This window comes from Macrobrachium nipponense, chromosome 28 (genome assembly GCF_015104395.2).
Source record: "Macrobrachium nipponense isolate FS-2020 chromosome 28, ASM1510439v2, whole genome shotgun sequence".
Taxonomy (NCBI): domain Eukaryota; kingdom Metazoa; phylum Arthropoda; class Malacostraca; order Decapoda; family Palaemonidae; genus Macrobrachium; species Macrobrachium nipponense.
The window spans coordinates 24,866,542-24,894,232 of record NC_087217.1 but is presented as its reverse complement, the minus strand read 5'-3'; the positions used below and the strand labels follow the sequence as shown (position 1 = coordinate 24,894,232).

The following is a 27,691-nucleotide window of genomic DNA, read 5'->3' as shown; positions in this document are numbered from 1 at the left end:
TCTCAGTGGCCTCAGCTAATATAGACAGAAGAAGTATACAGAGACACCTGAGAACTGTGAATCTTCCACTCACGCGAATTTGCACTGTCCTGAAGACTGACGAACACTTTGAATCTTCCACCTGAGTGAATTTGTACTAAGAGTCTTGAAGACTGAAGAGCAAGTGATCTGGAAACTTATTCCCGTGAAAGCAGAAGCACACTGTGGTATGTAAACCACCCATCCTCTTCAAGTACCTCGATTTGCTCAGAGAGAGGGAGTGGTGGAAATAGGGAGACCAGATGGGGTTGGGGGTTTCTGGTCGAAAAACAATGGTATTGGGTTTTTTTTAGGGGGGAGGGAGACACTACCCCACCCATACGAAATGATCAGTTTGTGTGTATGTGCTATACCCAGACGTGTTGGGATAACGTCATCCCTCGGAGCTTCTAGGCAGGTAAGGTTTTGCTAAATATGACTCGCATTCGGTACAAATATTTCATTTAATTCTAAGTAATTCATTCGCTGGGTTCTGACATCTTGATTCAGATTTTGAAGCTAATTATTTAAGAACCAACCTTGAATTAATTTAACTTCACCGGACACTCTTTTCTTCTATTAATTTTTTTTTTCCAATCAGTTTTATTACTCTGGAATCTTTTTTTATGATCATTCATATATTCTGACTTTTGAATGTAAATGACAGAATAATCATTAGAGAAGCTTAAATATAAATAAAAAGTAACTATTTCTAAAGTCCTTCTGCAATATTTTCAATAATTATAATAAAAATTATAATAATTGTAATAAGAATGTTTTTGGCGATTTTTCATTGGTTGTCGAAGCTCAGGGGGACTTCTCCTATCGGCTCCTATCAGCTCTCAGACAATAGGAGGAGCTCTCCTACCTGTTCCCCACCCAGCTTCGAAAATCAGTGGGAAATCTCAAAAACTGTTTATAAGGCCGAATAATAATAGTAATAATAATAATATTTCATTATTATAGGGGGGGGGGGAGAAAATAGACCCTTTCTTAAGCATTTTTCTGAACAAGTTTATATATGAGTTTCAGAATTTAATTAATCTTGGTCAGGAAAATTAGTTTTCTCAAAAAATTACAGAATTCTCAGTAAAATATATGTTTTTCGAAACATCTACACTAATTGATTTCACAAATGGAGTTGTATGCGTTATCATATAATGATCTCAGAAGTGGGTAATTTCATCTAAGATCAAGTAAAGGATAACCAAAGTCTCTTCGGCACAATCGAGTTTTCTGCGCAGCGTATGAAGCTGTCAGAGCCGCGGTCCATGATCATTTCAGCCACAGCCCGTTGGTGGCCTGTCCTATAACGTTGTCAGACGCACGATTATGAATAGAGAGAGCTACAATTTGGTGTGTTTGATGATTGGAGGGTGGGTGATCATCGTACCAATTTGTAGCTCTCTAGATTCAGTAGTTATTATGATCTAAGGGCGGACAGAAAAGTGCGGACGGATAGAGAAGGCCATCTCAATATCCTTTTGGCTCATTCAAGGAACTACAATATATACAGGAGAACGTTGGAAAAGGAGATAAATAATGGATTTTCTAGATTCCTTTGTGACCTTTCGCTCCAGGGGAGAAATAGCTCACCTTCAGATCGAGATTTTTTTTTTTTTTGGCGGGGGTGGGGGGCGGAGCGGGGGAGAAACCAGTGATAAACAGCATCAGTTTCCAATGGAATTTAGATGCCTTCTGTAGCTTGGAAAGAAAAGCTTCATTAGTTTAACTCATTCCCGTAAATGAATCGAAGAGGAATGATATTCCGTTATTAAGAAATCATTTATTATATATATACGGTATATATATTATTTTTTCCCCTTTTATCTCTCGCTCTTCATCAGTCGTCTCAGTGCGAGTCTCCAGAAGTTTGTATAGTTTCCGACCCGCCGGAATCTTGATATTGGCCCACAGTTCGGCCTGCATGCATCAGCTGGATCTTCGTTTGTATGCTAAACAATCTAACATGCTTTAGGTTCGATATTGCATTTTCTTGGCGTTGGGTCTTTTATTTCTATTTTTCCTCCAATATCTGAGTTTCATTTTTTTTTTAACTGTTTTCGCTTTAAGTGCAGGAAATCCTGAGAATAATCAAAAGACTTTAATTTTTTCATGTTGTATGAAGTCTTTTTTTTGTTTTGTATTTTCGTTTCTCAGAAACTCCCAGATGCTACGTCCTTTGTTCGACCTTTAGCTAAGAACATAGGTCTGTCTAGCACCTGCTTTCAAGGATCCTGTAGAGACGAGACGAGATGTCCCATATGTCCTTCAGACAACAATTGTCCCATGGTCTCTGATATATTTGAGGGTTGGTCTTATTGGCAGCACAAAAGCAGAAGATACAATTAACAATGCATCGTAGGCCTACAGGTTCTGTTGTGACTTTTGGCTTTTGAAGAGAAAGGCTTAGCATCTTACATGAATTTTGATCTTCTGTAGTTACGAAAACAAGGTATACTTCGCCTGTTCCTGAAAATAAGAAACCTTCACTATTATTATCATTATTATTATTTTTTTTCTTTGTTTTTAGCTTTATCACAGTCCTCCAATTCGACTGGGTGGTATTTATAGTGTGGGGTTCCGGGTTGCATCCTGCCTCCTTAGGAGTCCATCACTTTTCCTACTATGTGCGCCGTTTCTAGGATCACACTCTACTGCATGAGTCCTAGTTTTTCTAGATTCCTTTTCAGCGATCTTGGGATCGTGCCTAGTGTTCCTATGATTATGGGTACAATTTCCACTGGCATATCCCATATCCTTCTTATTTCTATTTTCATGTCTTGATACTTATCCATTTTTTACCTTTCATTCTCTTCAACTCTGGTGTCCCATGGTATTGCGACATCAACGAGTGATACTTTCTTCTTGATTATCATTATTATTATTATTATTATTATTATTATTACCTCTTTATTCCACCCCTCTCTTTTCTTATTTGTCGTTTTCTTTCGATGCATTGTTCAAAAGTTCTTGAACTTGTCGGTGTCTGACTGGGCAGTGTCTAGACTCAAGATATTGGTTCCATCTCTTACGTGCATATTCCTGTTCTTCGTTTGCATGCTAAACAATCTGGAATGTCTTGGTTCAATATAAACCTTTTTAGATGTACGACTTTTTTCTTCCAATATCTGAGACCTTTCTTGAGTTGTGGGAAATAACAGTTTCCTTGGTCTAGCATTTATTTTATTTTATTTCGTTTATAAAGGAAGAGGTGTCAGATTGTTTGATTTCAGCACTCTGTCAGTCAAGTAACCTATTACCTAAAATGCCAGTCAATCAGTCAATCACTTCTTCATCATTATTTATTAAGAACATTTAATTTTCTTTTTTTTCCTCAGATAGGGTAAAGCTCTAACTTTATTTGATTGGAGTTGCGTTATCCCAGCACGTGAGAGAGAGAGAGAGAGAGAGAGAGGAGAGAGAGAGAGAGAGAGAGAGAGAGAGATTGCTTTACACTCTCACAAGTGTTCCGTTCATTTCAGGAAATTCCTCAGAACTCTACAATGGATCGTATTACGAGCAAAAATAGTAAATTCTCGTATATTACGTTCCTGTTTTTCAGTGTCTTCTGAGCAACATCAATTTCATCTTGATTTATGTTATAATGGTAATGTAGTATTTTGTCATTTTCACTGCCTGTTGTTTTAATGGTAGTAGTAGTATGAATAATAGTAACGGCAGGGATTAAGATTTCCAACAGCATCTTTCTACTGGCAGCCTCCATTTGGCATCTTAGCTGACGAGTATTCTGTCGTCTTCGCGGCGCAGTTTATAGTAACGCTCGTGCCTTTCAAATGAGGAACGCGCGATCGATCCTCGGACTGCCCTAGTTTCCTTTAAAGGACAGAAATACCATGTAGGGATTTGTAGGAAACTATATAGGTCATAACATTTTGTTAGTCTATAACTGAGGGATAGACCTTGATTAGAGGAAGAGTGAAAAATAAAACGATAAAGCAGGCGTGACTGACCAATTCGTTTAAATCTATATCCTATCGTCTTTATAACTATCTTAATCCCAATTTCTCTTTGTTATTACTCCCCTTTTTATTTCTCCAAATATATCACGAGTCTGCGTCGTGAGTGCGTGTGTGCGTGTGTGTGTGTGTGTGTGTGTGTGTGAAACTTTCATGCAAGGTACAAATAAGAACGAAATAAATTCTCTTGGCATGTTTTATTCTACAACTACAAAACTACTGATACATTGATAAAACAATGGTTGTCTTCTGTAGCATTACAGTGCAATTTCCTGTTAGATTTTGATATGTAAAGGCAAGAGCCCGTACTGGAATCACACCAGACTTCTCTAATGAAGAGGAACTTTGTTCTTAAATAGGCTATTATTCTTGAACGTGGTTTTTATATGTTAAACAATAGTCCTGCCAAGTTTATCTGTAAATCTTAATGTAGTGGATGAAACATTAAAAAAAAGGCTAACAGGAAATTTAAACCATTGCCTACTTTTTTTTTTATTTTCTGTTCTGTTATTCATGATTGATTACTGAAATTACAAATGGCTGTATTCTGTAACGTGTATATCCTGAATATCTAACTACAATACGACAATTTTGATTACTTGCACACAAATCAGAAAATGTCTAAAAATCTACGGATGGCTACAGACACGTTTGATTACAGTAAGTTGTAATTTCTCTCTCTCTCCAAAAAAAATAATAATTGGATAAATATTTGAGCCCGCCACCATTTCACACCCCTTGTAGCTTTGGATGCCACGTATACTGTATACTCCATGCTGTATACTGTATAAAGATTCTTCCTGGGTCTTTCAGATGTGTCCATGGACCTCGATTTGACCAGGGATGGGCAAGGGTCCTGCAAACTTGGTGCTAAGACAGGCCTGTGAAAGAGAAATGTAATTCATTTCCATTGCTTTTAAATAATAGGAAATGTATAGCTCACTAGGTCTAGAGAAAATTATATATATATATAAGTATTAGATAAATGGATACTAAACATTTCGTTTATGAAAATAATTTTCTATCAGTAGTTTTCCTAAACATGTCTTCAGCCTGGGCAAAAGAAAATGTGACCATTTTTACCATACCTTCTTTCAGAACAGTATAAGAAAAGTCTTACAAAATAAATTTTGAAAAATTATTTTACTCTCTAATATTTTGAATAATGGCTTTATGAACCTATGGAGATTAATAATTTAATTTTAGTTAACTTGAAAAGATAATTCCTTAATTCCCTTATATAGATAATCTCTAGACATAAAATGTATGTGGTCAATTATGACGTCAAACTACTCATTAATTTCGAAATCATAACTTAGACCCAACCTGTCACAAAGTCCTCTTACTCTACTGCATTACTTCGCATGAGCGTTAAAGTTGACCAACCACTGAGTTACATGCTGGTCAGGAGATACTCACGAGCAGTTTTCTTTATGTTAACCTTTAACTAAATTCAGTTAAGTTGTTAGTTCACGTATTATATTATTCATGTTTATACTGAGCATAGTTATTGAGCCAAAGCCATTTCACTTAAGTCAGCAGTGATTGATACTCTGTAATGATCATTGTATCAAATGTTATATATCTATATATATATATATATATATATATATATATATATATATATATATATATATACTATATATATATATATATATATATATATATATAATTAAAATTCCCATTTCCACAAGAAGCATTCCAGACAGAAGACTCACCTCACTTGTCGTCGGCTTGCCGTTGTACTTCTTGCGACAAATGCACACCACCACAGCGACAAGCAGACACACGAGCATTATCCCGAGGCAGACTGGAAGCAGCGACTGCATGTCCTCGGCCAACTTCTGACGCTGGGTCAACTCCTTGAAATAGAGGTAAAACTACGGCATTTGAACATGACGTATGCTGTTCTTAAAGCGAGTCAAAGTTAAATAAACTTTTACTCATTTTATTTTCTTTCTTTTAAGTTGAGGCAAAATGTGAAACAAATATGTTTTATTGTTAAGATATTTTATAAAGCTCATGTAGAGTTATTTGTTTAAATGAGGACGGGAATTTCGAGTCTCAAACATTCATACTTCATAAGAATATTAAATGATCTTTCAGTAAGTATGTATGTATGTATGTATGTATGTATGTATGTATGTATGTATGTATGTATGTATGCATGTATGTATTGAAAAATGGGACATGTATATCAACTCATTAATAAGAAAATGTATTACAAAGAAACAAACTACACTAAAACTACAACTACCTCATGGAAGAGAGGGTCAATTATACGCCATAACGACCCTCGAGAATAAACAAGCCAGAAATTACATATTTTGCTCTTTTATTGAATGGCTTATTTTAACTTTCCTCAATTATAGTACAGTATTTCCCAAACAACTGATTGTTAGTGTATCTTTTAAAGAGCAATGCTTTTAAAAGCAGCCATTTCAAAAGTTTCTCTCTCTCTCCTTAAAACAGGGAAATTAAAAAAAGGAAAAAGTAACTTGAGCAAATAAATTCACGTCTCCATAGTTTCTCTCTCTCTCTCTCTCTCTCTCTCTCTCTCTCTCTCTCTCTCTCTCTCTCTCTCTTCCCCAACAGGACCAGACCACTATACTCTTCATTTTAATCCATATTAGCCAATGAGGCATTAGCACACAAAGACAACCTTAGGCCTTCCACAAAATATGTAAGTGACGCTCGTGGTGACATCAAGCATCTCTCAAGAAAGTGAGGAGAAGATCCTCTTGGAGCCAGGCTCTCGAGGGAACAATAGTAGCCACCTAGCCAACAGGTCTCCCTAGCAAGCTGCGACAAACCAGATAACCTTGGATCAAGGGCTTCAAGAGGAGACGGTGGCTCCTGTCCTCATGTTCTGAGACCTGCATGAGCGGCCTCCTGATCTGTGAGCTTGTAGCAAACAAACTGAAGACTATTTTGAAATGTTAAGAAAGTATGATACAAGGAATATGCAAGGAGAAATGTGACGTGGAAAATGTTTTTGGGTGTTGAGGTAACTCAGAGAGAGAGAGAGAGAGAGAGAGAGAGAGAGAGAGAGAGAGAGAGTGAGAGAGAGTGTGATTAGTAACAAGATGGGGACAACTGAGCTTGAAATATGCTTCGGGTGTTGAGATAACTAACTTAGGAGAGAGAGAGAGAGAGAGAGAGAGAGAGATTATTAACAAGATGGGGACAACTGAACTTGAAATATATTTCGGGTGTTGAGGTAACAGAGAGAGAGAAGAGAGAGAGAGAGAGAGAGAGAGAGAGATTAGCAACAAGATGGGGACAACTGAACTTGAAATATGTTTTGGGTGTTGAGGTAACTTAGGAGAGAGAGAGAGAGAGAGAGAGAGAGAGAGAGAGAGAGAGAGAGAGAGAGAGAGAGAGAGAGAGAGATTGACTGATTTTGGGCTCTCTTGACAGCATGACGTCCAAAGGTCCCCAAAGATAATATCATTTGTCGAGAGTAAATGGTATATAGAACTGAACCAACTGAAACCAACAAAATACAAACAGAAAACTAACATTATTAACCGGATATTTTGCATGTCAAAGGAACAGCATTTCGAAGTAAATGCAAAAATGTTAGCGTCATCAAAATTCGCAGCAGCATCTTCCAGATTCTTGGTCAGAGACGGGATCCAGAGAGTATCTCCCATCTGTACGACGAGCCCTAAGGAGACATGTTTCGTTTCTCAAGGTCACGAAGAGCGTCATGAAACGCCTCGCTCACAGTTAAGGGCCCAAGCAGTCGGTACAGCGCGGCTGCTGGGGTCCGCCCCTCACCGATATAAAGACAAATTCGTGTTATTAGACGAGTGCCCTCCATCAAGGCAGATAGGAAAAGCCTCTTGTCTTTGGGACATGGTGAGACCAGGAAAGAATATTGAGCTGAATAGCTTTTCGAAAAGAAATTACACTGCTCCCATGAAGCCTTATTGTTAATAAAGAGAGAGAGAGAGAGAGAGAGAGACAGAGACAGAGACAGAGACAGAGAGATGTCCTTTTCATTACATTCAAAATAACTAATGTCCATTTCGTGATGCCACAAAAGCAGTAAAAATTGTATATATTTCAGTATTACAAATATGTCCGGAATCACATTAATAACGCGACGTTTTCTTTACTTGATAACCCAAGAAAAAACTGCCAAAATACTGTAGGATTTAGGAAGTCCTTTGAAGAGTCAAGAGAGCTTACTTTATGAAATTACGACGTGCTATGTGTAAAAATAAATTATGGTAGTTTTGACCTGTGACAAACTCAATTTTAAGTTGCTTAGCAAAACGTTTTACCCAATGCATCAGTTTCATGCAACATTTTAAGACAAGGAGGACGAGTAAGTTGATTAATAATAATGAACATCGCAACAATATACACTCTTAAAAGATAGTCTTCGATCCAGGGAAAGAGATACAATAAAATAATTTCTTTTCGAATCCCAGATACACTTAAAGATAAACTAATTGGATTTCGTATCAAAAATTCTTATAGGGTTAAGTCCCCAGCATTTCTTTTCAAAGGACGTTCGTCTTCAAGTCCTTCACACCACACACGAAACAGAGGAGTCTGTCACCTCAAAGTTGAAACTAAGTTTGGTTTAGCAAACTCCTGCTTCCTCACCAGAAACTAAGTTCAGCAGCTATACTCACAATCATACGATCCAGTTGGTCAGCAGAGGTCGGAGGTGGCATGCTGAGCGATCGATGTAGGAAGGATCTCAGCTGAGAATGAAGAACTTGGCTAATTCGCCCTTCCACTTGAACTTGAAAAACAAAGCTGGCAACATTCGAATATCTTAGTGGCCTATAGGCCTAAATTTTAGGAGGAGCCTCTCTATAAACAATCAAGTCCTCCTTCTTTTAGGCCTAAAACACCCAATTTTGATTGGTCACTGATACTGAAATTCGTCCTTCGGTAAAAGGACACAGGCTGCTTTTAGGTCTACAAAAGTCTGGTTTTAGCCATTTCTTGGGTGTCGTCCAAAGTTCAATGTCAAGGGAGTCACGGAGAACATTTTACGTACTAAGTCTTCGCAGTGTCGTCTGTATCGAATTGAAGTAAAATAAATGGTTTTATATACAATTTTGTATGTTTTATTGAATTCTGTTAAGCACAGCCCTAAAAAATTTGTTTTTTTTCGAAAAAAATAACTAATTTTTATTTGAAAAAATAAACTTTAATTCTGTTGTTTACTATATATATTTTACGTATTGAGTCTTCACAGTGTCGTCTGCATCGAAATGAAGTAAAAAAAAGTTTCATATAAAATCTTGTATGTCTTCTTGAATTCTGTTAAGAATAGCCATCAAATATTTTTTTTTCGAAAAAAATTCACTAATTTTCATTTGAAAAAGAAACTTTAAATCTGCTGTTTACAATATATATTTAAATAAGTATATCTATAAATTTCTAGAAATCTTTACAAACAACATATTTTTATATATACTGCAAGAGTCTTCTTCATAAATAGACTCGAATTATGTCCAATTCTCATCTAGGATATTAATGATTTAATGATCGATTTAAGAGTTGAGTTTTGGTAAAGAAAATGCTGTAACAATAAATGGTAAAATGTTGCTTATTTCATGACAATCCATGTTCATTTCAAGAAAAAAATATAATCAGTCTACTTTATTAATTAACTTATTTTATGGGTAGATTCAGAGCTAATGACATATATACTGTATATATGCTGTATCTACACACGCATGCATATATATATATATATATATATATATATATATATATATATATATATATATGTATATATGTGTGTGTGTGTATGTATATAATATATATATATATATATATATATATATATATATATATATATATATATATATATATATATATATATATATATATATATATATATATATATATATATATATATGAATTCAAGATCAAACAAGAGTGTTTAAGAACTACAACTTGCATTGATTTATTACTTTAATATATTATGTTACTCTTGTCCCAATCAATATTCCTATGTTGTTATCATTAATATAAGAGTGATCTTAACTGTTGGTCGATTTTTGTCACTGTTATGATTAAATACGAGGCAAATGAAAACAATTTCCTAAGAATATGATTGTATTTTTCATTAGAATAGATTATACCTTACCTGCGAAATCCTCTTGGTAACAGAAGTTGGTGGGGGTTGTGGGGGGGGGGGGGGGGCGGAGGGCAATATATTTACAAGAAAATGAGAGAAAAACAGATGAGAAGAAGACTGAGAACAGAGGCGTAAGAAACTACGCTTTACGAATTGTCGAAATTTTCCAGTCTTCCAAAGGAATATTCGAGATCAATAATACAGAGGAGGAGATTGGTAAAGAAAACAACCATTATTTTTTTGTTATATATATAAAAGACGAGATAGAAATTAAATACTTAGTAACCCCGTCAATACTGATGCCATGTATGACCATATGGATTTGGGGTATTCTATGCCCCTTTTCTCGCGTTAATTTGATCTTGGCATTAACAGAATAACCTCCAAATATGATTTTTAAGCCTCGTTTTAACTCCCAAAAACTCCACTACTGAAGTTAGAAACGCCAAATTGTTAAATGCGACAAACCGTGATTAGGCCTATTTCGGCAGCCTGTGACGTCACGGTTAAGTGAAAGCAAGCAAAAAAGCATCTGGCTTCCCATTGGTGGAGGAGCTTGTCTCGGGCGCTCGCTCTCCCCAACACAGGTAAAGTTTTACGAGATTTTGCTATTCCACGCTGTACGGTCTTCTGGAGACGTCGTGCTTCGCTGAACAACTCTGAAACAGTTAAGTAAATGGGCAGTTTTCTGTTGGTAATTGCGCTTTTGTGTCTTGGAGATGTAAACAGTTTGTGGGATTGTCTTTTATTTTAAAATACTACTGGTGGTTTACTCGGTATCCTTATAGCCTTCCCGTAGTATAGTTGTAAACTCAACTCGCATGGTTTAGTGTCCCTCCTGTTTGTTTTCTTTGGGTTTGGAGGCACAGATTTGAAAAGGCAAACCTAGAAAGCATTTTTTTTTTAGTTCGCAACCACCTTGGAGTGATTTTCTAAAGGGATAATTGAATATTTCATTCTTGGATTAAATGGTAAGGAAAGCATTTTGTTTATTTAGCTACACAAGTTTCTAGTCCTTTAGGAAGTAATGGTTTCTTACGTGTTTTTCCATCAGAACTATTGAAATTATCCAAATATCTTTTTTTATTTCCTTTGATTATTGTCGAGTGAATAGAATATTACAAGTTCGTTCAGATCGTCTGCTAAGCTACGGTAAAATTAATCGTCTATTTAACTATGGTAAAATTAAAGTGGCAATGGAAATGCGTTGGTTTTGTCTCCACCAGAAATATTTTGAAAGTCGAAAATAAGTTAGTTTCTTTTCCAGTTTACCAACGACTATTCACTTTGCCTTCAGGCACCCACAAACCGTCTCTCTTTAACATACGTAGGTAAATATAACTCTCTTGCCATTCACAAGGATGTTTGCTAAGATCAAATAACGACCTTAAAATTGTCTGACTAATGTGACTTGGATACTTCATACATTGCTAACTCGTTGGTATGAATAGTGCTGACCTGAATAAATGATAAGCATTATTATTCTATTTGTCTTTACAGTCACCACAAGAATAACATTTTGAATGTGTCAAGTGTTGTCTATATAATGTTTTATTTTCTGTCTTTGAGTAGCCATAAGATAAAGATTGAGGTCTTTTTAGAGGAAGCTGGAATTTTTAAAATGATATTTAGATACAAAAGTTTGTTGTTCTGATGTCCCAGTGAATGCTTTTGTTTTTTTAAGCAACTCGTATTTATAATTTGGATGTGTATACGTATATATATATATATATCTATATATATATTATATATATATATATATATATATCTATATATAGTGTGTGCGTGTGTGTGTGTATGCATATATGCATATACGTATAGGCATCAGCATCATAGATAGTTACTAAAAAAAAAAATCATTCATTAGGACATCAGTTAATCTACCAGAACAACTCTAGCTACTCCTTTTTCTTTGTATCTAGTGTTGTTCTGGTAGATTAACTGATGTCCTATGATTTTTTTTTTTAAGTAACTCTTATGTATGATGTGGATGCCTATACGTATATGCATTACACACACATATAAGTATTATACACACACACACACACACACACATATATATATATATATATATTTATATATATATATTATATATTACATTACGTAATAACATCCAAATCATAAATAAGAGTTGCTTAAAAAAACAAGAGCATTCACTGGGACATCAGAACAACAAACTTTTGTATCTAAATATCATATAAAAATTCCAGCTTCCTCTAAAAAGACCTCAATCTTAGATATAATATGTTATTATATCTAAAGAAACAGACTACCAGCTCACTATCGAAATCTTGAATTTAGCTCAACGAGTACCTACAGACAACTAAAATTCACTTGAGCACCTGTCTTCTAAATTTATATTAATATGATGAGACTATCATAAATGCTTTCGTAATATGTTATTATATCTAAAGATACAGACTACAAGCACTATCGAAATCTATGAGTTATCAGATAGAATAAATCTGAATCATATTTTCTAGAAAATTTTTTTACCCATAACAAATATAGGACAAAATCTTCTGCTAAACCCAGTGGCTAATCATTGTCTTTACTCTTGAAATTTTAAGAACTAATACAGCAAGAATGTAAGTATATAGAGTATATATATATATATATATATAAAGTATATATGTATATATATATATATGATATATATATATGTATATATATATATGTTATATATGTATATGTATGATATATGTATATATGTATATGTATATATGTATATATATTATATATATATATATATATATAATATATATTATATATATATATATATATATATTAATATATATATATATAATATATGTATATATATATATATATAATATATATATATATATATATATATATGATATATATACTACATTCTTCCGTCGTATTAGTTCTTAAAATTTCATGAGTAAAGACAATGATTAGCCACTGGGTTTAGCAGATGATTTTGTCCTATATTTTTTCATGGGTACAAAAATTTTTCTAGAAAATATGATTCAGGTTTATTCTATCTGATACCTCATAGATTTCGATAATATGCTGGTACTCTGTTTCTTTAGATATAATAACATATTACGAAAGCATTTATGATAGTCTTATCATATTAATATAAATTTAGAAGACAGGTGCTCAAGTGAATTTTAGTTGTCTGTAGGTACTCGTCGGGCTAAATTCAAGAAATGAACAGGATTTCTAAGATATTTATTTTTGCTGTAACCTCAGGAATAGTCTTGTGTTATTTGAGTAAGATAAAGAGTTTTTCTTGGTAATGCGGGTTTGATATATTTTTGTTATAGTTAGCGATGATGTCCTACTTTCTGAAATAGTAAGCTGATATACTTTGGAACATACTTTCATGGCATTGTTATTTCACAATTATGAACGGCATTTATATATCAGATAACCTGTTATATAAATGGAAATTGTTCCATAGCACATGAAAAGACGGCTGTATTTAATTTTAGAATTTATATGTAGGCTATATAGACATTGATAGTTTTATATATACTGATATTTTTGGTAAGAATAAATTGGCAAGTACTCTGTAGTAAAATTGCACCTGTAGAAATGGATGATGGTGTTGTAAAAAAAGTCTTCTGGATTTAGATTTATATGTAGGAATGGGTAGTGCCATTTCAATTAAACAAATGTCATAAAAAAAAAAATCATATGTAAAAGTAAATAATTTTTCACAGCCACAGGTAGTGATGTATAGTGCTATTTCATTGCCTTAAGCTAACAAATGCTATGCAGTCAACATCATATGTAGAGATGGAAGTACGCCACAGGGATAAATTAACAGCATTCATATTTAGCATTCAAAATCATTTAAAGACTAATAGCTTCTTTTCCAAATAAATTGTCAACTTTTATTCAAGATGGTTTACATAGATGACCTCTGTTCTTTCATAGGAATGAGTTAACTTAATTTTTTTATTAATTTTAAGCAGTAATTGAAGTTGGTTTTTCATAAGAAAAAATTCTCTATTTTCTTTTGTAAATATTTAGGTAAATTTTAGGATTAGTGTTCCTCCTATACGGACATAAACTTGATTCTTTCTAGCAAAAATAACTAATTAGTTTTTCTTAAGGAAAATGGGGTAAAAGACAGATGCCAATGTTTATTGTGACAAATGATTGCTAAGTTTTTTTTTTTACATTCTTTCAGTCTTTCACTTGCTCCTTTGAACAATTCTTGTGTTTAGCAACTTATAATAAGCTCAAGAAATTCTGAATTTTGGTCATTGTCACTCAAATCTTTGTGTTATCTTCATTAGGAATTTGGGGAAAAAAATCACCTAGTTATTGTAATCAATTTCTCAATTCTTAGAAACAAAATACTGAATGCTGGTGTATCTTAAACATACCATATCAGTCCTATGAATTAATGAATTAAAATTCAGTTCAATGCCCTATATTTTTATGACTGTGAATTATCAATTCAACTCCTCAAAGAATTATTAATTCTTGTTGTATTCTTTTTTTGATAGATGATCTCTTCTGTATTTTGTATTATCTAATGTGAATTGTTTCAAATGAGCACCTTGTTCTTTGCACGCTTGAATTTGTAGTCAAACGCTTGTAGGCTTTTTCCATAGGAAGAGGGTTCATAATAATGATAATAATAATAATAATAATAATAACAATAATAACAATAGTAATAATAATAATGATAATAATAATAATAATGAAATATTTACGTACTCATGCTTCAGTTTATGCTTCTCTCTCTCACTGTTGGGATGTGTGTTTCATTAAATGAAAATGCAATAGTGTCCAGCCTAGCAAAGGCTTAGCGTATCATTAAATTTTGATACCGCACTTAACCTTACCTAAATTTCATGAACCTCAAATATATATATTCCCTGAAATGCAGTTAATAAATGTGTCAAAATCTCAAGAGATTTAAATGCTACACTAAATACTATACAAGAATTCTTTGAACTAAAATGCTTATGGGAGTTTGTAATAACTGACATGTTCTTTGCACAGTGATCAAATATGCCTATGCATTAATGGCCAATGTTGAGGAATTGGTGTTATAAAATAATAGAAAACAATTATAAACAATGGTTTCAATATATTATTAAATATATTACATAATTCATTTGCAGTTAATAGTTTCCACTTCAACTTTTGTCTCTTGTATTTTGACTGATACATCGACAGAATCAGAACATTTTTTTTATAATAAGATTAAAAGTCTTCTAATGCATAAGTAAATCTGTAAAGTTTACTAACATATGAATAGCATAATATGAGACGTCTATCCATTTGAAAAGAAGAAACGTCATTTTTACTCAGGCACTGAATGTCATTCTTCTGATACATAATTAAACGTTCAAAGTTTACTAACATAGTAATAGCATATGAGACAAATATTCATTTGAAAAGAAGAAAGATAATTTGTACTCGGGCACTGAATGTCATTCGTGTTAAATCCCTTTTTAGAAGAACATGTACAAATGCAAATTGATAATTCAGATTGGAAAAGGCCAAAAGAAAAGCAATAATAACACTGTAAAGGAAGAGTTTAATGGAAACGCAAGGGGACAATATTGCAAACAAAAACAAAACAAACTAAAAATACAGCGTTGTAGCTTTTAAAACTTACAAAGAATACAGAATATCTAAGTGGGGCATTGGACAAAAGTTAGAACACCACAGGAAGACTTGAAAAATACACTACGTCAAAAACACTGTGAAAAAAAAGAATATCAACATTACAGAGATATTTGTCAGGCGTCGCAGAATACCCAACTTGAGGCATTTTCAATAAAAATGACATAAAAGCACGTCAGCCAAATAAAAGGGTCACATAATTCAACTCTCCAAGGCAACAACTTTACATAATATCACAAAAAAATTAAATAAATAAATAACTTGTATTGCAGTATGTCAGAATTTCCTAAACTCCAAAACAAGGATGTTTATGAAGTAATAATACTTCAAGACCAAAAGAGTTAAATAGCATAATGAAGAAATGCCAACACAAAGTGGCAGATTAAAAGAAAAATACTTTAGTTAAGATTATACTTAACACTGCAAGGTGCCACAAAGTATATAACAAATTTGAGATTGATAGACTATCCAAGTAATAAATATTACAATACAGAGACTTTATAAAACAGAACTGAGATCAATTAAAATATATCCAAGTAATAAATATTACAATACGAGGGCTATAAAAAGATTAAAGATTAATAAAATATTTAAAGTACTAATAAATATTAAAAAACCCATAATTTCCTTGTAAGATGCTGGGTACGAAAAGTAATTATAACCACAGACAGTGCAGTGAACTAGCACTGGCAAATGTCAAAGAGGCAAGACTTTTCCATTAAGAAAAGTGAGAGTAATCAACATTAAAATGATCCAAAGAAGCATAAAATTTTTAGGAGAATATAAGACACTTGAGATCAGTATATATATATATATATATATATATATATATATATATATATATATATATATATATATATATATATATCTATATATATATATATATATATAAAATCACACAAATCTAGATACTCACAGACACGACACCTGCTTTCCTTTCCACCTCTGGAGAACTAATAATCAGCTGAATGGACACCTCTAGCTGTCCCTTAGAAATATCTTATCCCCTTTACCCATAGATACCTTTTCGGGATTAGATTTAGGCTTGTAACTTAATCCTCTCGCTCAATAACCCTACTACTGCTCGCTGGCCTTTCACTAGTCTAGGACGCCTGGCTACCTCTGAGAAAAAAAGGCTTACTTTTTTATTTATCATTTTCCAGGCATTTCTTCTTCTCGCCTCAGCAATGACATAGAGAGCTGAGCATGCGTAAATGCAAGAAGACTGATTATTTTTTAATTCACAGTAGTAGAAAGCGAGGAAAAAAAACCACAATGCCAAAATAAAAACATGCCCCATTTTCTCACGTCTGAATAGAATAAAGTTCGCTAATGTTTCTTTGGTTTGTTTACAGATATATTTCCAATTGGCTGGGGATTGTCAAGTCTAGAGAGCAGCTTTAATATTCACTCAAAGAAAAGTCACGTCACAAAATTTTTTAATTTCTTATAAAAAAAAATCCGAATATCAATATCTTGCAATCATGTTAAGTTCAATGTCATGTCCTTGCATATTGTTGCATACTGACATTTACTTGAAAATACTAATTAATCACGTGCAAATTGGTGTTGTTTAACCACATTTTACTGCATTGTGAATTAAACAGGGTAGGAGTTAGACCCAAACAAAATAACAGATTTAGTGCATTACCAGGTATCAACAACACTGTTAAATGTAACTTTTTCTTTCGTTGGGAAGTATGAGTGCTACGAAATTACCTGCTTGGTACCAGCATCTATTCAAAATTGCAATGATTATTTTAATATTCGTTACCATTTAGTTTTCTCGTTGAAAAGAATTAAGGGGCTGTTATATTTTTTTTATTAATTTTTTTCATCTGTTAGTTTTGATACTTCATCGGTGATATTAACACAACACACATACAGGGAGAGAGAGAGAGAGGGAGAGGGAGAGGGGGGAGGATTAATTCATCCACTAGCCAGGATTATGTTTTGAAATATACCATTTTTACTTCCAGAAGAATATATACAGTTTACACAGGGATATATATATATATATATATATGTGTGTGTGTGTGCGTGTGTGTGTGTGCGTGTGTGTGTGTGTATAATTATACAGCTGATATTTCCTCCCTATCGAAATTATTATTACAACTTATATAAAACAAAAAAGCATCGAAATGACGACAGTCATTTCCAAGATGAAATGCCATTATATGTACTGATAAAATAATTTTTACACATTAAAACTACCTTCACGACTACTCAGTCTTTTCGCTTTCGTTGGACCAAGAAAGTTGTTTGTCAGGTTTTTTTTTATGCAAGGCAGAGAATAAACGTGGAGGCGGACTTTTGAATCTGAGCTATAGGCCTACTGAACCGAACGTTGGCCACTGATAAATATGTGGTGGTAGGGCTCTCCGCGAAGCATTGTGATACTGCGTAGAGGCTACGAGCAGCCGCCTTTTGAAGTACAACACTCAAAAATGTCGTCTGATGATAGTCGAAGATTTCAGCATATATATAAATGCTCATCTTTATTGTTGGGGTTCATCTTCTTCTTCTTGTTCTTCTTCTAATAACAATGATAATAATAATAATAAATGAATGTCCACAACTATGTTGATGAGTAATGTATACGTATGTTGTATTTAGAAGCAATACAAGTACGGTTTCAAATCGCAGTATGTTATTGAATTAATTTAGCCTTTTTCGTATTTCTTCGAATTCTGTAGATGTAAAATAATTCTTCTAATTTTTCACTGGCCTTATTAAATTGCTTTTAGTCTTTGTTTTCTCATATTTCTTCGTATCTGGCAAGTTTTTAAAATGTAAGGAAAATGATAACAGTTCAAACTGTTACTGATGACAATTATATTTAAATGAATTCAAGATAAGTTGACGCCTAAAGACTCGGTAAAGTGAAATACCAAAGTTACTCATTTATTTTGATTATGAGTAACAGTTATGATTGTTATTTTTTTTACATACATTTTACTTTCCTGGAATCTAAGAAACGTGAGACACTATGCTTCAAAATGAATTCGTGGGAGGAAAAACCGAAAACAAGTGTAATTCAGAGATAAGGTATCTTCGGGTCCTTATAGCCAGTACAAAACAATTCTTATCTATGGTGCTTGTACTTTCGTCAGGACACAAGTGCCAGCAGAGCCACTGGAATAAACGGAAAAAGATTAAAAAAACTTACATTTCTGAAGTACCAATCAAAATAGGAATATATTAAAAAATTTTAAATTATGTTTTCATCACGTTCACAATAAGAAGTTGTGCTTTTTTTAAATTTTGCAGGTGTTTAGCCCTCAAAATTTGTTTTACAGCTTTCAGAAAAATATTCGTAAAATATTTTAAATTGCCTTAAGAATGTTGTCATTGACAATCACATAAAATTCCAGGTTTTTGAGCATTGTCTTGCTTTTTTTTCATGGTTTCAAATAAGAGGAATCAAGAAGGGCTATCCAAATTATACTAAAGTAAATTTATTTTCTTACTTGCAAACTGTTTGAAATATAAGATATATAAAAGAGATCTATCCACATTATTTAAATTGCATTATAATACAATAGTTTAGTGTCGTCTTAGTGTATTTTCGCCGGGAACGAGTGGTCTACCATCGGACAAGGAAACAACCCTTGTTTACTGAGGGTTTGTTTACGTCCCTAGAGAGGAAATCCCCATAGCGACCGTTACAATGCACTCGGCTCTGTATAAGAGAGAGAGAGAGAGAGAGAGAGAGATTTTATCTGGTTATTATAAAATTAAAGCGAGCCTCACATTAAATGTTTTGTAATGTGGTAGCTTTTATTTCGTGAATTTCATTTCACAAAGAGAGAGAGAGAGAGAGAGAGAGAGAATTTTATCTTATTATTGGTAAAATGCAGCCAGCCTCACATTAAATTGACTTGTGTGGCAGAATATTTTTCGTGAATAATTTCATTTAACAAAGAAGGAATATGTGTCTTCAGGTCTGAGAGAGAGAGAGAGAGAGAGAGAGAGAGAGACACTCTCGCTCCTTGACCTTTTTGTACCTCTTATCTCCCTCGGATACACGCACATGTACGGACATTCACATACACACACAAACACTCACACGGACGCACGCACGTACGCAGACCGCAGACTACCAGTCGCCCATTTATTTTTTTTATATTCCTCCTGGTGCTTTCAGGAATTTGGGAGGCCGAGGCAAGAAAACCTCTCTCTCTCTCTCTCTCTCTCTCTCTCTCTCTCTCTCTCTCTCTCTCTCTGAACTGAAGACACGGACTCCTTCTTTGGTAGCTGAAATTATTCACGAAAAGCATCCTGCCACATAAGTCACAAGTTGATGTGAAGCACGCTTTATTTCATTAACAACCATATAAAATATCTCTCTCTCTCTCTCTCTCTCTCTCTTAAATTCACGGAATCCTACCACATTACAAATAATCGAATGTCAGCTCGCTTTATTTTACTAATAGCCAAATGAAATCTCTCTCTCTCTCTCTCTCTCTCTCTCTCTCTCTCTCTCTCTCTCTCTCTGAACCTTGATCAGTAGATCGTCCATGGAATGTCCCATCGAGAAAGCATGGATGAGACAGAATAACGACACTCTGTCTTCAACATTCCAGCCAATCGGAGTAAGGAAGCAGCGAGGCTGCCAATGAATTCCAACGCCGAATAAAGTAGTCACGTTAGGCCCAAGTGAAAACCCGTTTCAAGGGAGGTAGGAAAGTTAACCACGCCACAGAATTAATCGGACGTTCTCTTCAGGAGATTTTCAAGCTTTGCGTCGTTCTGGAGGTTTTATTTTCTCGTACATAGTATTTTAGGAGCAGCAGTCGAAGTTTGTCGTTTTTTTTTTTTTTTTTTTATCATATGGAGATGGAAGTCGTGGTAATCTGGCAGGATTCTGAAGTCCAAAATAAAGATTTGTTTATACACACACACACACACACACACATATATATATATATATATATATTTATGTATATATATATATATATATATATATATATATATATATATTATATATATAATAGAGAGAGAGAGAGAGAGAGATTTTAAATCACGAAGAAATAAAAAAAAAAACTGATGCTTATGCAACAAAGTTACAGTTGTTATGACCATGTCTTGCTAATAAGACTGAAAGTAATAAAGTAATAGTTAGCCTCTCCAGCGTTCCATTTTCCTTCGGCTGTAGCTTTTATATGTATATACATACATACACATATATATATATATATATATATATATATATATATATATATATATATATATATATACTACGCTCGATGATTTAAAGTACAATACAATTCCCCCCCCAAAAAAAACAAAAAACTAAACTAACAAAAAACGAAAAAATAATAAACAAAAAACTAAAAAAAAAAAACATAAAACGAAAAAATAACAACAGACAAATACTAAAAAAAAAAAAACAATAAACAAAAAAACTAAACAAAAACAAAAACAAAAAACGAAAAAAATAACAACAGACACAAACTAAAAAACAAAAAATAACAATAAACAAAAAACTCAAAAAAAAAAAAAAACGACACCTACAACTATAAACCTCATCCTTTTCAGGAAATGGTTGCCAGTAGTCACGGAACTTCTCCTTTTTCCCCCGAAAAAGTCCAAGAAGTGTCCGAGGGTGTCATTACTTGCTGCTTCCTTGTGATGGGCTTCCTCGTCCTGTTCAGGATCATGATTGGCATTATTTGGGATATAAGGATTGCGCATGCGCAAAGGGAAATCGACGTGAGTACTATACTGCAAAGCCGTCTTCAGAACGCCGAATTGTTTTGCATACCTTTGAAATATCATGATATAACTGGTTATCAGAAATCTTTAATGATCGTGCCTAACACTCAACTTGACTATATTCTCGTCTAACTAGAAATTTACTGCAAATATTTAAACTAATAAGCCAGGGAGTAATCTCTGAAAATAACCAGATTTACTAGAACAAAAATTGCAGTCTTGATCATCAGAACCCTTACTTAACCTACTTGGGAATATTACAAAAGAAATTGAAGCACAGAACTGACATATATATCCCAATATAATTGCAGACGAAAATCAATTAGTAAATATTTACTTGAGAAGTTCCATTTTTAATGATAATCAAAACACGAGCATGTTCCCAGATTTACACCCCAAAGAAACTGAAACACACAACTGAGACATCCGAATAGAATTTCAATTTGACACTGACGAAAGTCAACTAAACATTCAGCTGGGAACTTAATTCTGAACAGTGATCAGAATTCTGACATATTTTTAAAAAGTCCAAAAGTAAACTTGAACAGTACTGAGACATCCCAGTAATAATCAGACCACTGGCATATTCATAGACATATCACAAAGACACTGAAACACAGAGGTGAGACATCCAAAATGAATTGCAAATTTGAGACTGACGTCCTTCGTGCTTGATATTTCAGGAACCACCAAAACTTTACCACCAAAGATTCTTGGCTGAGTACCAGAAAGGGAAGTAGTAGCCCGGTGTACACGAACTACTCATGAATCACTGAATCGTCCTGATTTCATGAAAGAATTGGTTAGGAATTTAATGAATGAACAGATACTCTGCTTCGATTTGTCTGCGTATATCCCATATGTATATACACCATTCTTTTTTATGTATTGAAAGGTATTCTTAAATTTTATATCTTTGTAACCAAAATGTGGAAACTATTACTTGTCACATTTTACAGAATTTGACTCTCTCAAAGATTACATGTTTTTAGCAATTGTAAACACTTGTTATATATATAGGATATATATATATATATATATATATATATATATATATATATATATATAGATATATATATATATATAATAAGAGTATATATATACATATATATATATATTCTATATATATATAGATATATATATATTATATATATACATACATATATATATATATTATATATATATAATATATATATATATCTATATATATATATATATATTATTACTGCATACAGTAGATAAATATATATGTATAAATATATACTATATATGCCCTATATATATACATATATATGATATATATAATATATATATTACATAATTATATTAACATATATATATATATTATATATATATATATATATTATATATATGTATATGTTAATCTATATATATATACATATATATCTATATATATATATATATATAAATATATAATATATATTATATATATATACACACACATGTGCAAAAACATAAATTTGTAGTTATCAGATTTTCAGGAAATTTTAATTGCATGAAGAATGAATATTCCATTGATTTTAGAGATATTAAAAATTTCGGAACTAGAAATTAAGCGTAGTGAGTTTTCTTGCCATCAGAAATAATGTCATGCAAGCCTGCATTTTGACTAAATACTAAAGAAGAAAATACTTGCATTAGCCCAAATTCTTTTTAGCATCGTTTAACGTTGCCCATTTTACAGGTAAACAAATTTATCAGGCGTTATTACCCTGGACAAAAATACCACTTTACTTGGTGTTGATTGCATAACAGATATTGTTCAGTGTGCCTGAAATGTCACATATTAAAAAAAAAAAAAAAAAATCTTTTTTCCTTAAATAAATGCTGATGAATAACACGCGATCTTTCCGTATTTAAAATGAGGAACATTGTAGAGAAAAGCGAAAACTGATAATTATAAACACTATTATTCTTTTATTTTGTTTTTTCTGTCCCTTATTATCTACTACTTCCTTCTATTCTATATCTTATTTTTCTGTTTCACACAAGGGCAAGGGGAAAATGTGCAATATTTGTTAAAATGTTGTAGGTTATACAACGTAGTTTATGTATTCGAGAAAATATGTATGTATGCATGTATATTTGTATGTAGGTATGTATGCATGTATGTGCTATCAAGGAATGAATGAACTAACAAGTGAAGTGTGAGTTAATTCATATCGTGAAATGTATCAACTTTAATTTTAATAATGAAATGTATCTTTAATATAGAAAATAGAACAATATAAGTATCCCTTCAATTTGTCTAAGTAGGGCTCAAGTCGAAATGACAACTTTGCGTAAAACTGTAGACTTAAATATCCCGTTGTTTACTTTTAAGTGCATTGTTGACTTATAACAGATTTTAAAATACACCTGTTTGGAGACACTGGGTTTCATTTCTTCCTTCTTAAGTGTCATTTTGTACTGAAGTGTTTATTGGAAACTTTCCTTGTTAGTTTTGGTTTGTGTTACATACAATACGATACGATTTTTCTATCAGTTATTTTCTTACATCACATATGGCTATTCTAAAAAGCTTTGTTACCTTTGTGTTTCATTGTCACTTTAACCTTAAGTGTGTAAACTCTGGGTAATAATAATAATAATAATAATAATAATAATAATAATAATAATAATAATAATAATAATATCAACACTGAGTTCTACAAATAGTTATTTCTGTGGATACTCACAAAACCATGACAATTAATTTTATTTCTCATTAATGCTTTTTGATTACCTCCTTAACCTTGACAAATTCATCGATTTGAATTACACTGTATTGTATTGCAGTTGAATAAGGTATTCGTTCATTCTATTAATTTTTGTAATGTTTTTGGTGAAACCATTTTAAGTATATCTCAGGGAACATCAATACAGATTTGTTAAGCTTATTCATTCACCTGTACCAAGTTTATTTTTTAGAGGGTGTTTCATTTAAAGCTAGAAGATATTCATTCCTCAGAATTTTAATTTATAGTTTTTGCATTGCATACTATTAATATTAATAATGTATCTGTATTAGCAAGCACTTACATTACTAACAGAAAACTAAATAATACAGATAATTAATTAGTCTTTATTTATTCCTTTATTGTAGCCACAATAAATATTCACTTAATCATTATTGCTTCATCAAATCTCTGGCATATCTTTTTTTATCAGTGGACCCTTCATTTTTCATGAATTCTGCGCTGCATTTTTGCACAGTACTGGATCCCTATCAGACAGCAGCTCAATGCATTTTTATGTTGCATTTTAGAGTTATTAGACTATTCCCTATATTTTTCATTCGTTCATTCTCTGACTAATAATGGAGTTCTATGCATATTTACTTTAATTGCTAATTTTTGGGGGTGGTATTGCAGTATAGTTGCATACTAGAGGTGGGCTATCAGATAGCTGCTTAATATATTATGTATGTATGTATATGTATAATATATATTTAAGCAGCCCTTCCAGATTTGGTTTTTGTTACCCATTATTACATAAAAGCAGTGTCCTATTAGACAGTCGTCTAATTTCTACTAATTCAAAACCTAATTGGATAATAAATTAGTCTTGCAGACTAATTAATCATAGCATTACATTTCCCTAATTCAATAGAAAACCATCAAACCGTCAATGAATCTTTTTGAGTTAATTTTTTTCTTCTAAAATTCTGCATTTCAGTGGAGCCCTACATTCGGTACAATCCTGCCAATTCCTCCCACTTTGAGGACATAAACCTCGACCTCCCGCCCTTCATGTTTTTGGGAATCCTCGTCATGGTTATCCTGATGCTGTGCACCAAAATTCTCATTGGACGTCCGTCGGCTGAAAAGGCTCACTATGAAAAGAACCACTTTGAAAAGAATCATTATGACAAGAATCATAATGGGAAGTAAGTTGGCTGGACGGTTCTTGCTTGCTGAAAATTGACGCATAACAAAATTACCATTTTTTTCTTGATAATGAAACACAATAATCATTGCTATGATTAAGGTGGCGGGAAAAATGTTATTAGCTCTTTCATGCTATAATTGATCTTACATACGATTTATTATATAGAATCTGTTTATTAAGTTCGTGAAATATTTTTTATTACTTTTTCATGCTATGACTGATCTTTGATCTTAGATACTCTTTATTTCGGATTCATTTATAAAATTCGTCAATACTACTAATTGATTTTTGTAAATGCTACAATTATGAAACATTGTTGGTGTCTTAACTGAAGTCAAGTTGGCCCTGTTGTTTAATTCCTGCCTTTGAGAATGAGTAGAAGTTTAAGTCAGTGGTAAATAGCAAAATATTTCCTCTAAGAATTTTCAGTCCAGAAGTCATTCATCTGTTTCAGAAAGACAAAATGATCAGGGAAGCTCTTATCGTCTAATATCCACAGGATGGTGATCAATGGAGACCATTGCCTCATGCCTTGAAACTTCTTGTCTTCTTCGTTACATCGATCTTCCTACTGTGGGCTAGGAAGAACTCGAAATGCTCACAGACAAAATTGAACAAAACTATCTTCCCACTTTTGAATAGGAGGCAATGATCGCGGAATTCTGTCGGTATCCTGTGTTCTAAGGACGCAGCTGGTTCACCAAAACAGTTGCCAGAGTAATTTGTGGTATAGAAAGATTCTACTGGATGTCTAGATGCCTAAATGTTTTTTTTTTCTCTACATAGCTAGAACACAAACTATGCTCTCTGTTTTATAAAGATTAAAGTATTTTTATCTAATCATATTTTTTATTTGTGTACTTGAAAAAAGATATTATTAGTTAAAACTCCAAGGAAAACTTTCATCAAGTTTACTGTTTAATTACTCGTAACTTTCAAAAGAATTTTTATAAAAGAAAATTATTGTTTTCAACTCTAGTAGACGTAAGGTTTAGAAACCTTGTTTTCATTAAGTTTATAACTTCTGTGCTTCATAGAAACTTTAGTATTTTTTATCCAGAGGTAGATTATCAAACATTAATTTCTGTTCATTCTAAATTTCTAAGACGTTTTGCCACATAAGTAGATTACTGCTGTACTTTATTAAAATTTAAATTTTAAAGAGATTGTTGTGCTCTATTTTATTGTTAATTGAGGGCCCAATATCTTGCTGTTACAAAGACTAGATAATTTTTTTATTATCTTAGAAATCATTTCTAATAACTTGATTTTGCATCAATATTTTTTCCACATTCTATTTCGTTACAAATAAGTTCAAATAGTTTTATTTCTATATTTTTTTTTTTTTTGAAATTTTAAAGACACTGTTACAGAGATAAGTATTTTTTTTTTTAAATCATATTGTTTAAAAGTTTTTATTACAAAAGAAGTGTTTTGTTTTTGTTGGTATTATGTACAATTTTATATTGATTATATCTTAAACACTTTACTGAATGATAGTCTCATGTATTCAAGCTCTATATTTTCAGTCAAACAAATTGATTTTCTTTGGATTTCTGATTGTAGCCATCTTTTACAATATATAGTGAATTTAAATACCCATTCATGAATTTCTGTCTCACAATGCATAAGCCCACAAATGCATGCAGACAATATGCATACATTTCTGTTATGTATTCTGTAAGCAACATTTTTTAAAGAATATCAACTGAATATGCATTTGTAACAGAAGACAATAAACTCCATATAATAGTGAAGGGTGTTTCTGAAACCAAGAACTAGGTATATGCAGGGCTCGGTTTGACTTTTTCAATTAATATATTTATCATAGATACGTGAGGCATTATGTTTGATAACATTGGTTTAGGTCTCCTTATTTCTCAACATACAACATTATTATTATTATTATTATTATTATTATTATTATTATTATTATTATTATTATTATTATTATTATTATTATTATTATATGGGCAAGCCATAGGAACATAAAACGTGATACAGTAACTTGCCTTAAGATAGAATGGTCATATACTGTAGGTCTCATTATTATTATTATTATTATTATTATTATTATTATTATTATTATTATTATTATTATTATTATTATTGATTATTATTATTATTATTATGTGGGCAAGCCATAGGACCATAAACGTGATACAGTAACTTGCCTTAAGATAGAATGGTCATATACTGTAGGTCTCATTATTATTATTATTATTATTATTATTATTATTATTATTATTATTATTATTATTATTATTGAGTGCAAAACCATAGGACAAACTTAATTCAATGGCCTAGTCCAAGATAGACTAGCCAAATGTGAAAGAAAGGCAGAGGTTAA

General features: G+C 32.4%; 2 long non-coding RNA genes across 2 annotated transcripts; both read left to right on the top strand.

The window, feature by feature from the left end:
* The first annotated feature begins 10,661 nt into the window (after positions 1-10,661).
* On the top strand, positions 10,662-27,064 carry LOC135201301 (uncharacterized). The gene is made up of 3 exons (XR_010311480.1): positions 10,662-10,780; positions 25,129-25,339; positions 25,841-27,064. It is a non-coding gene; the product is annotated as an uncharacterized LOC135201301 (long non-coding RNA).
* LOC135201302 (uncharacterized) lies at positions 10,930-22,456 on the top strand. The gene is made up of 3 exons (XR_010311481.1): positions 10,930-11,084; positions 21,274-21,447; positions 22,134-22,456. It is a non-coding gene; the product is annotated as an uncharacterized LOC135201302 (long non-coding RNA).
* Positions 27,065-27,691: the final 627 nt, after the last annotated feature.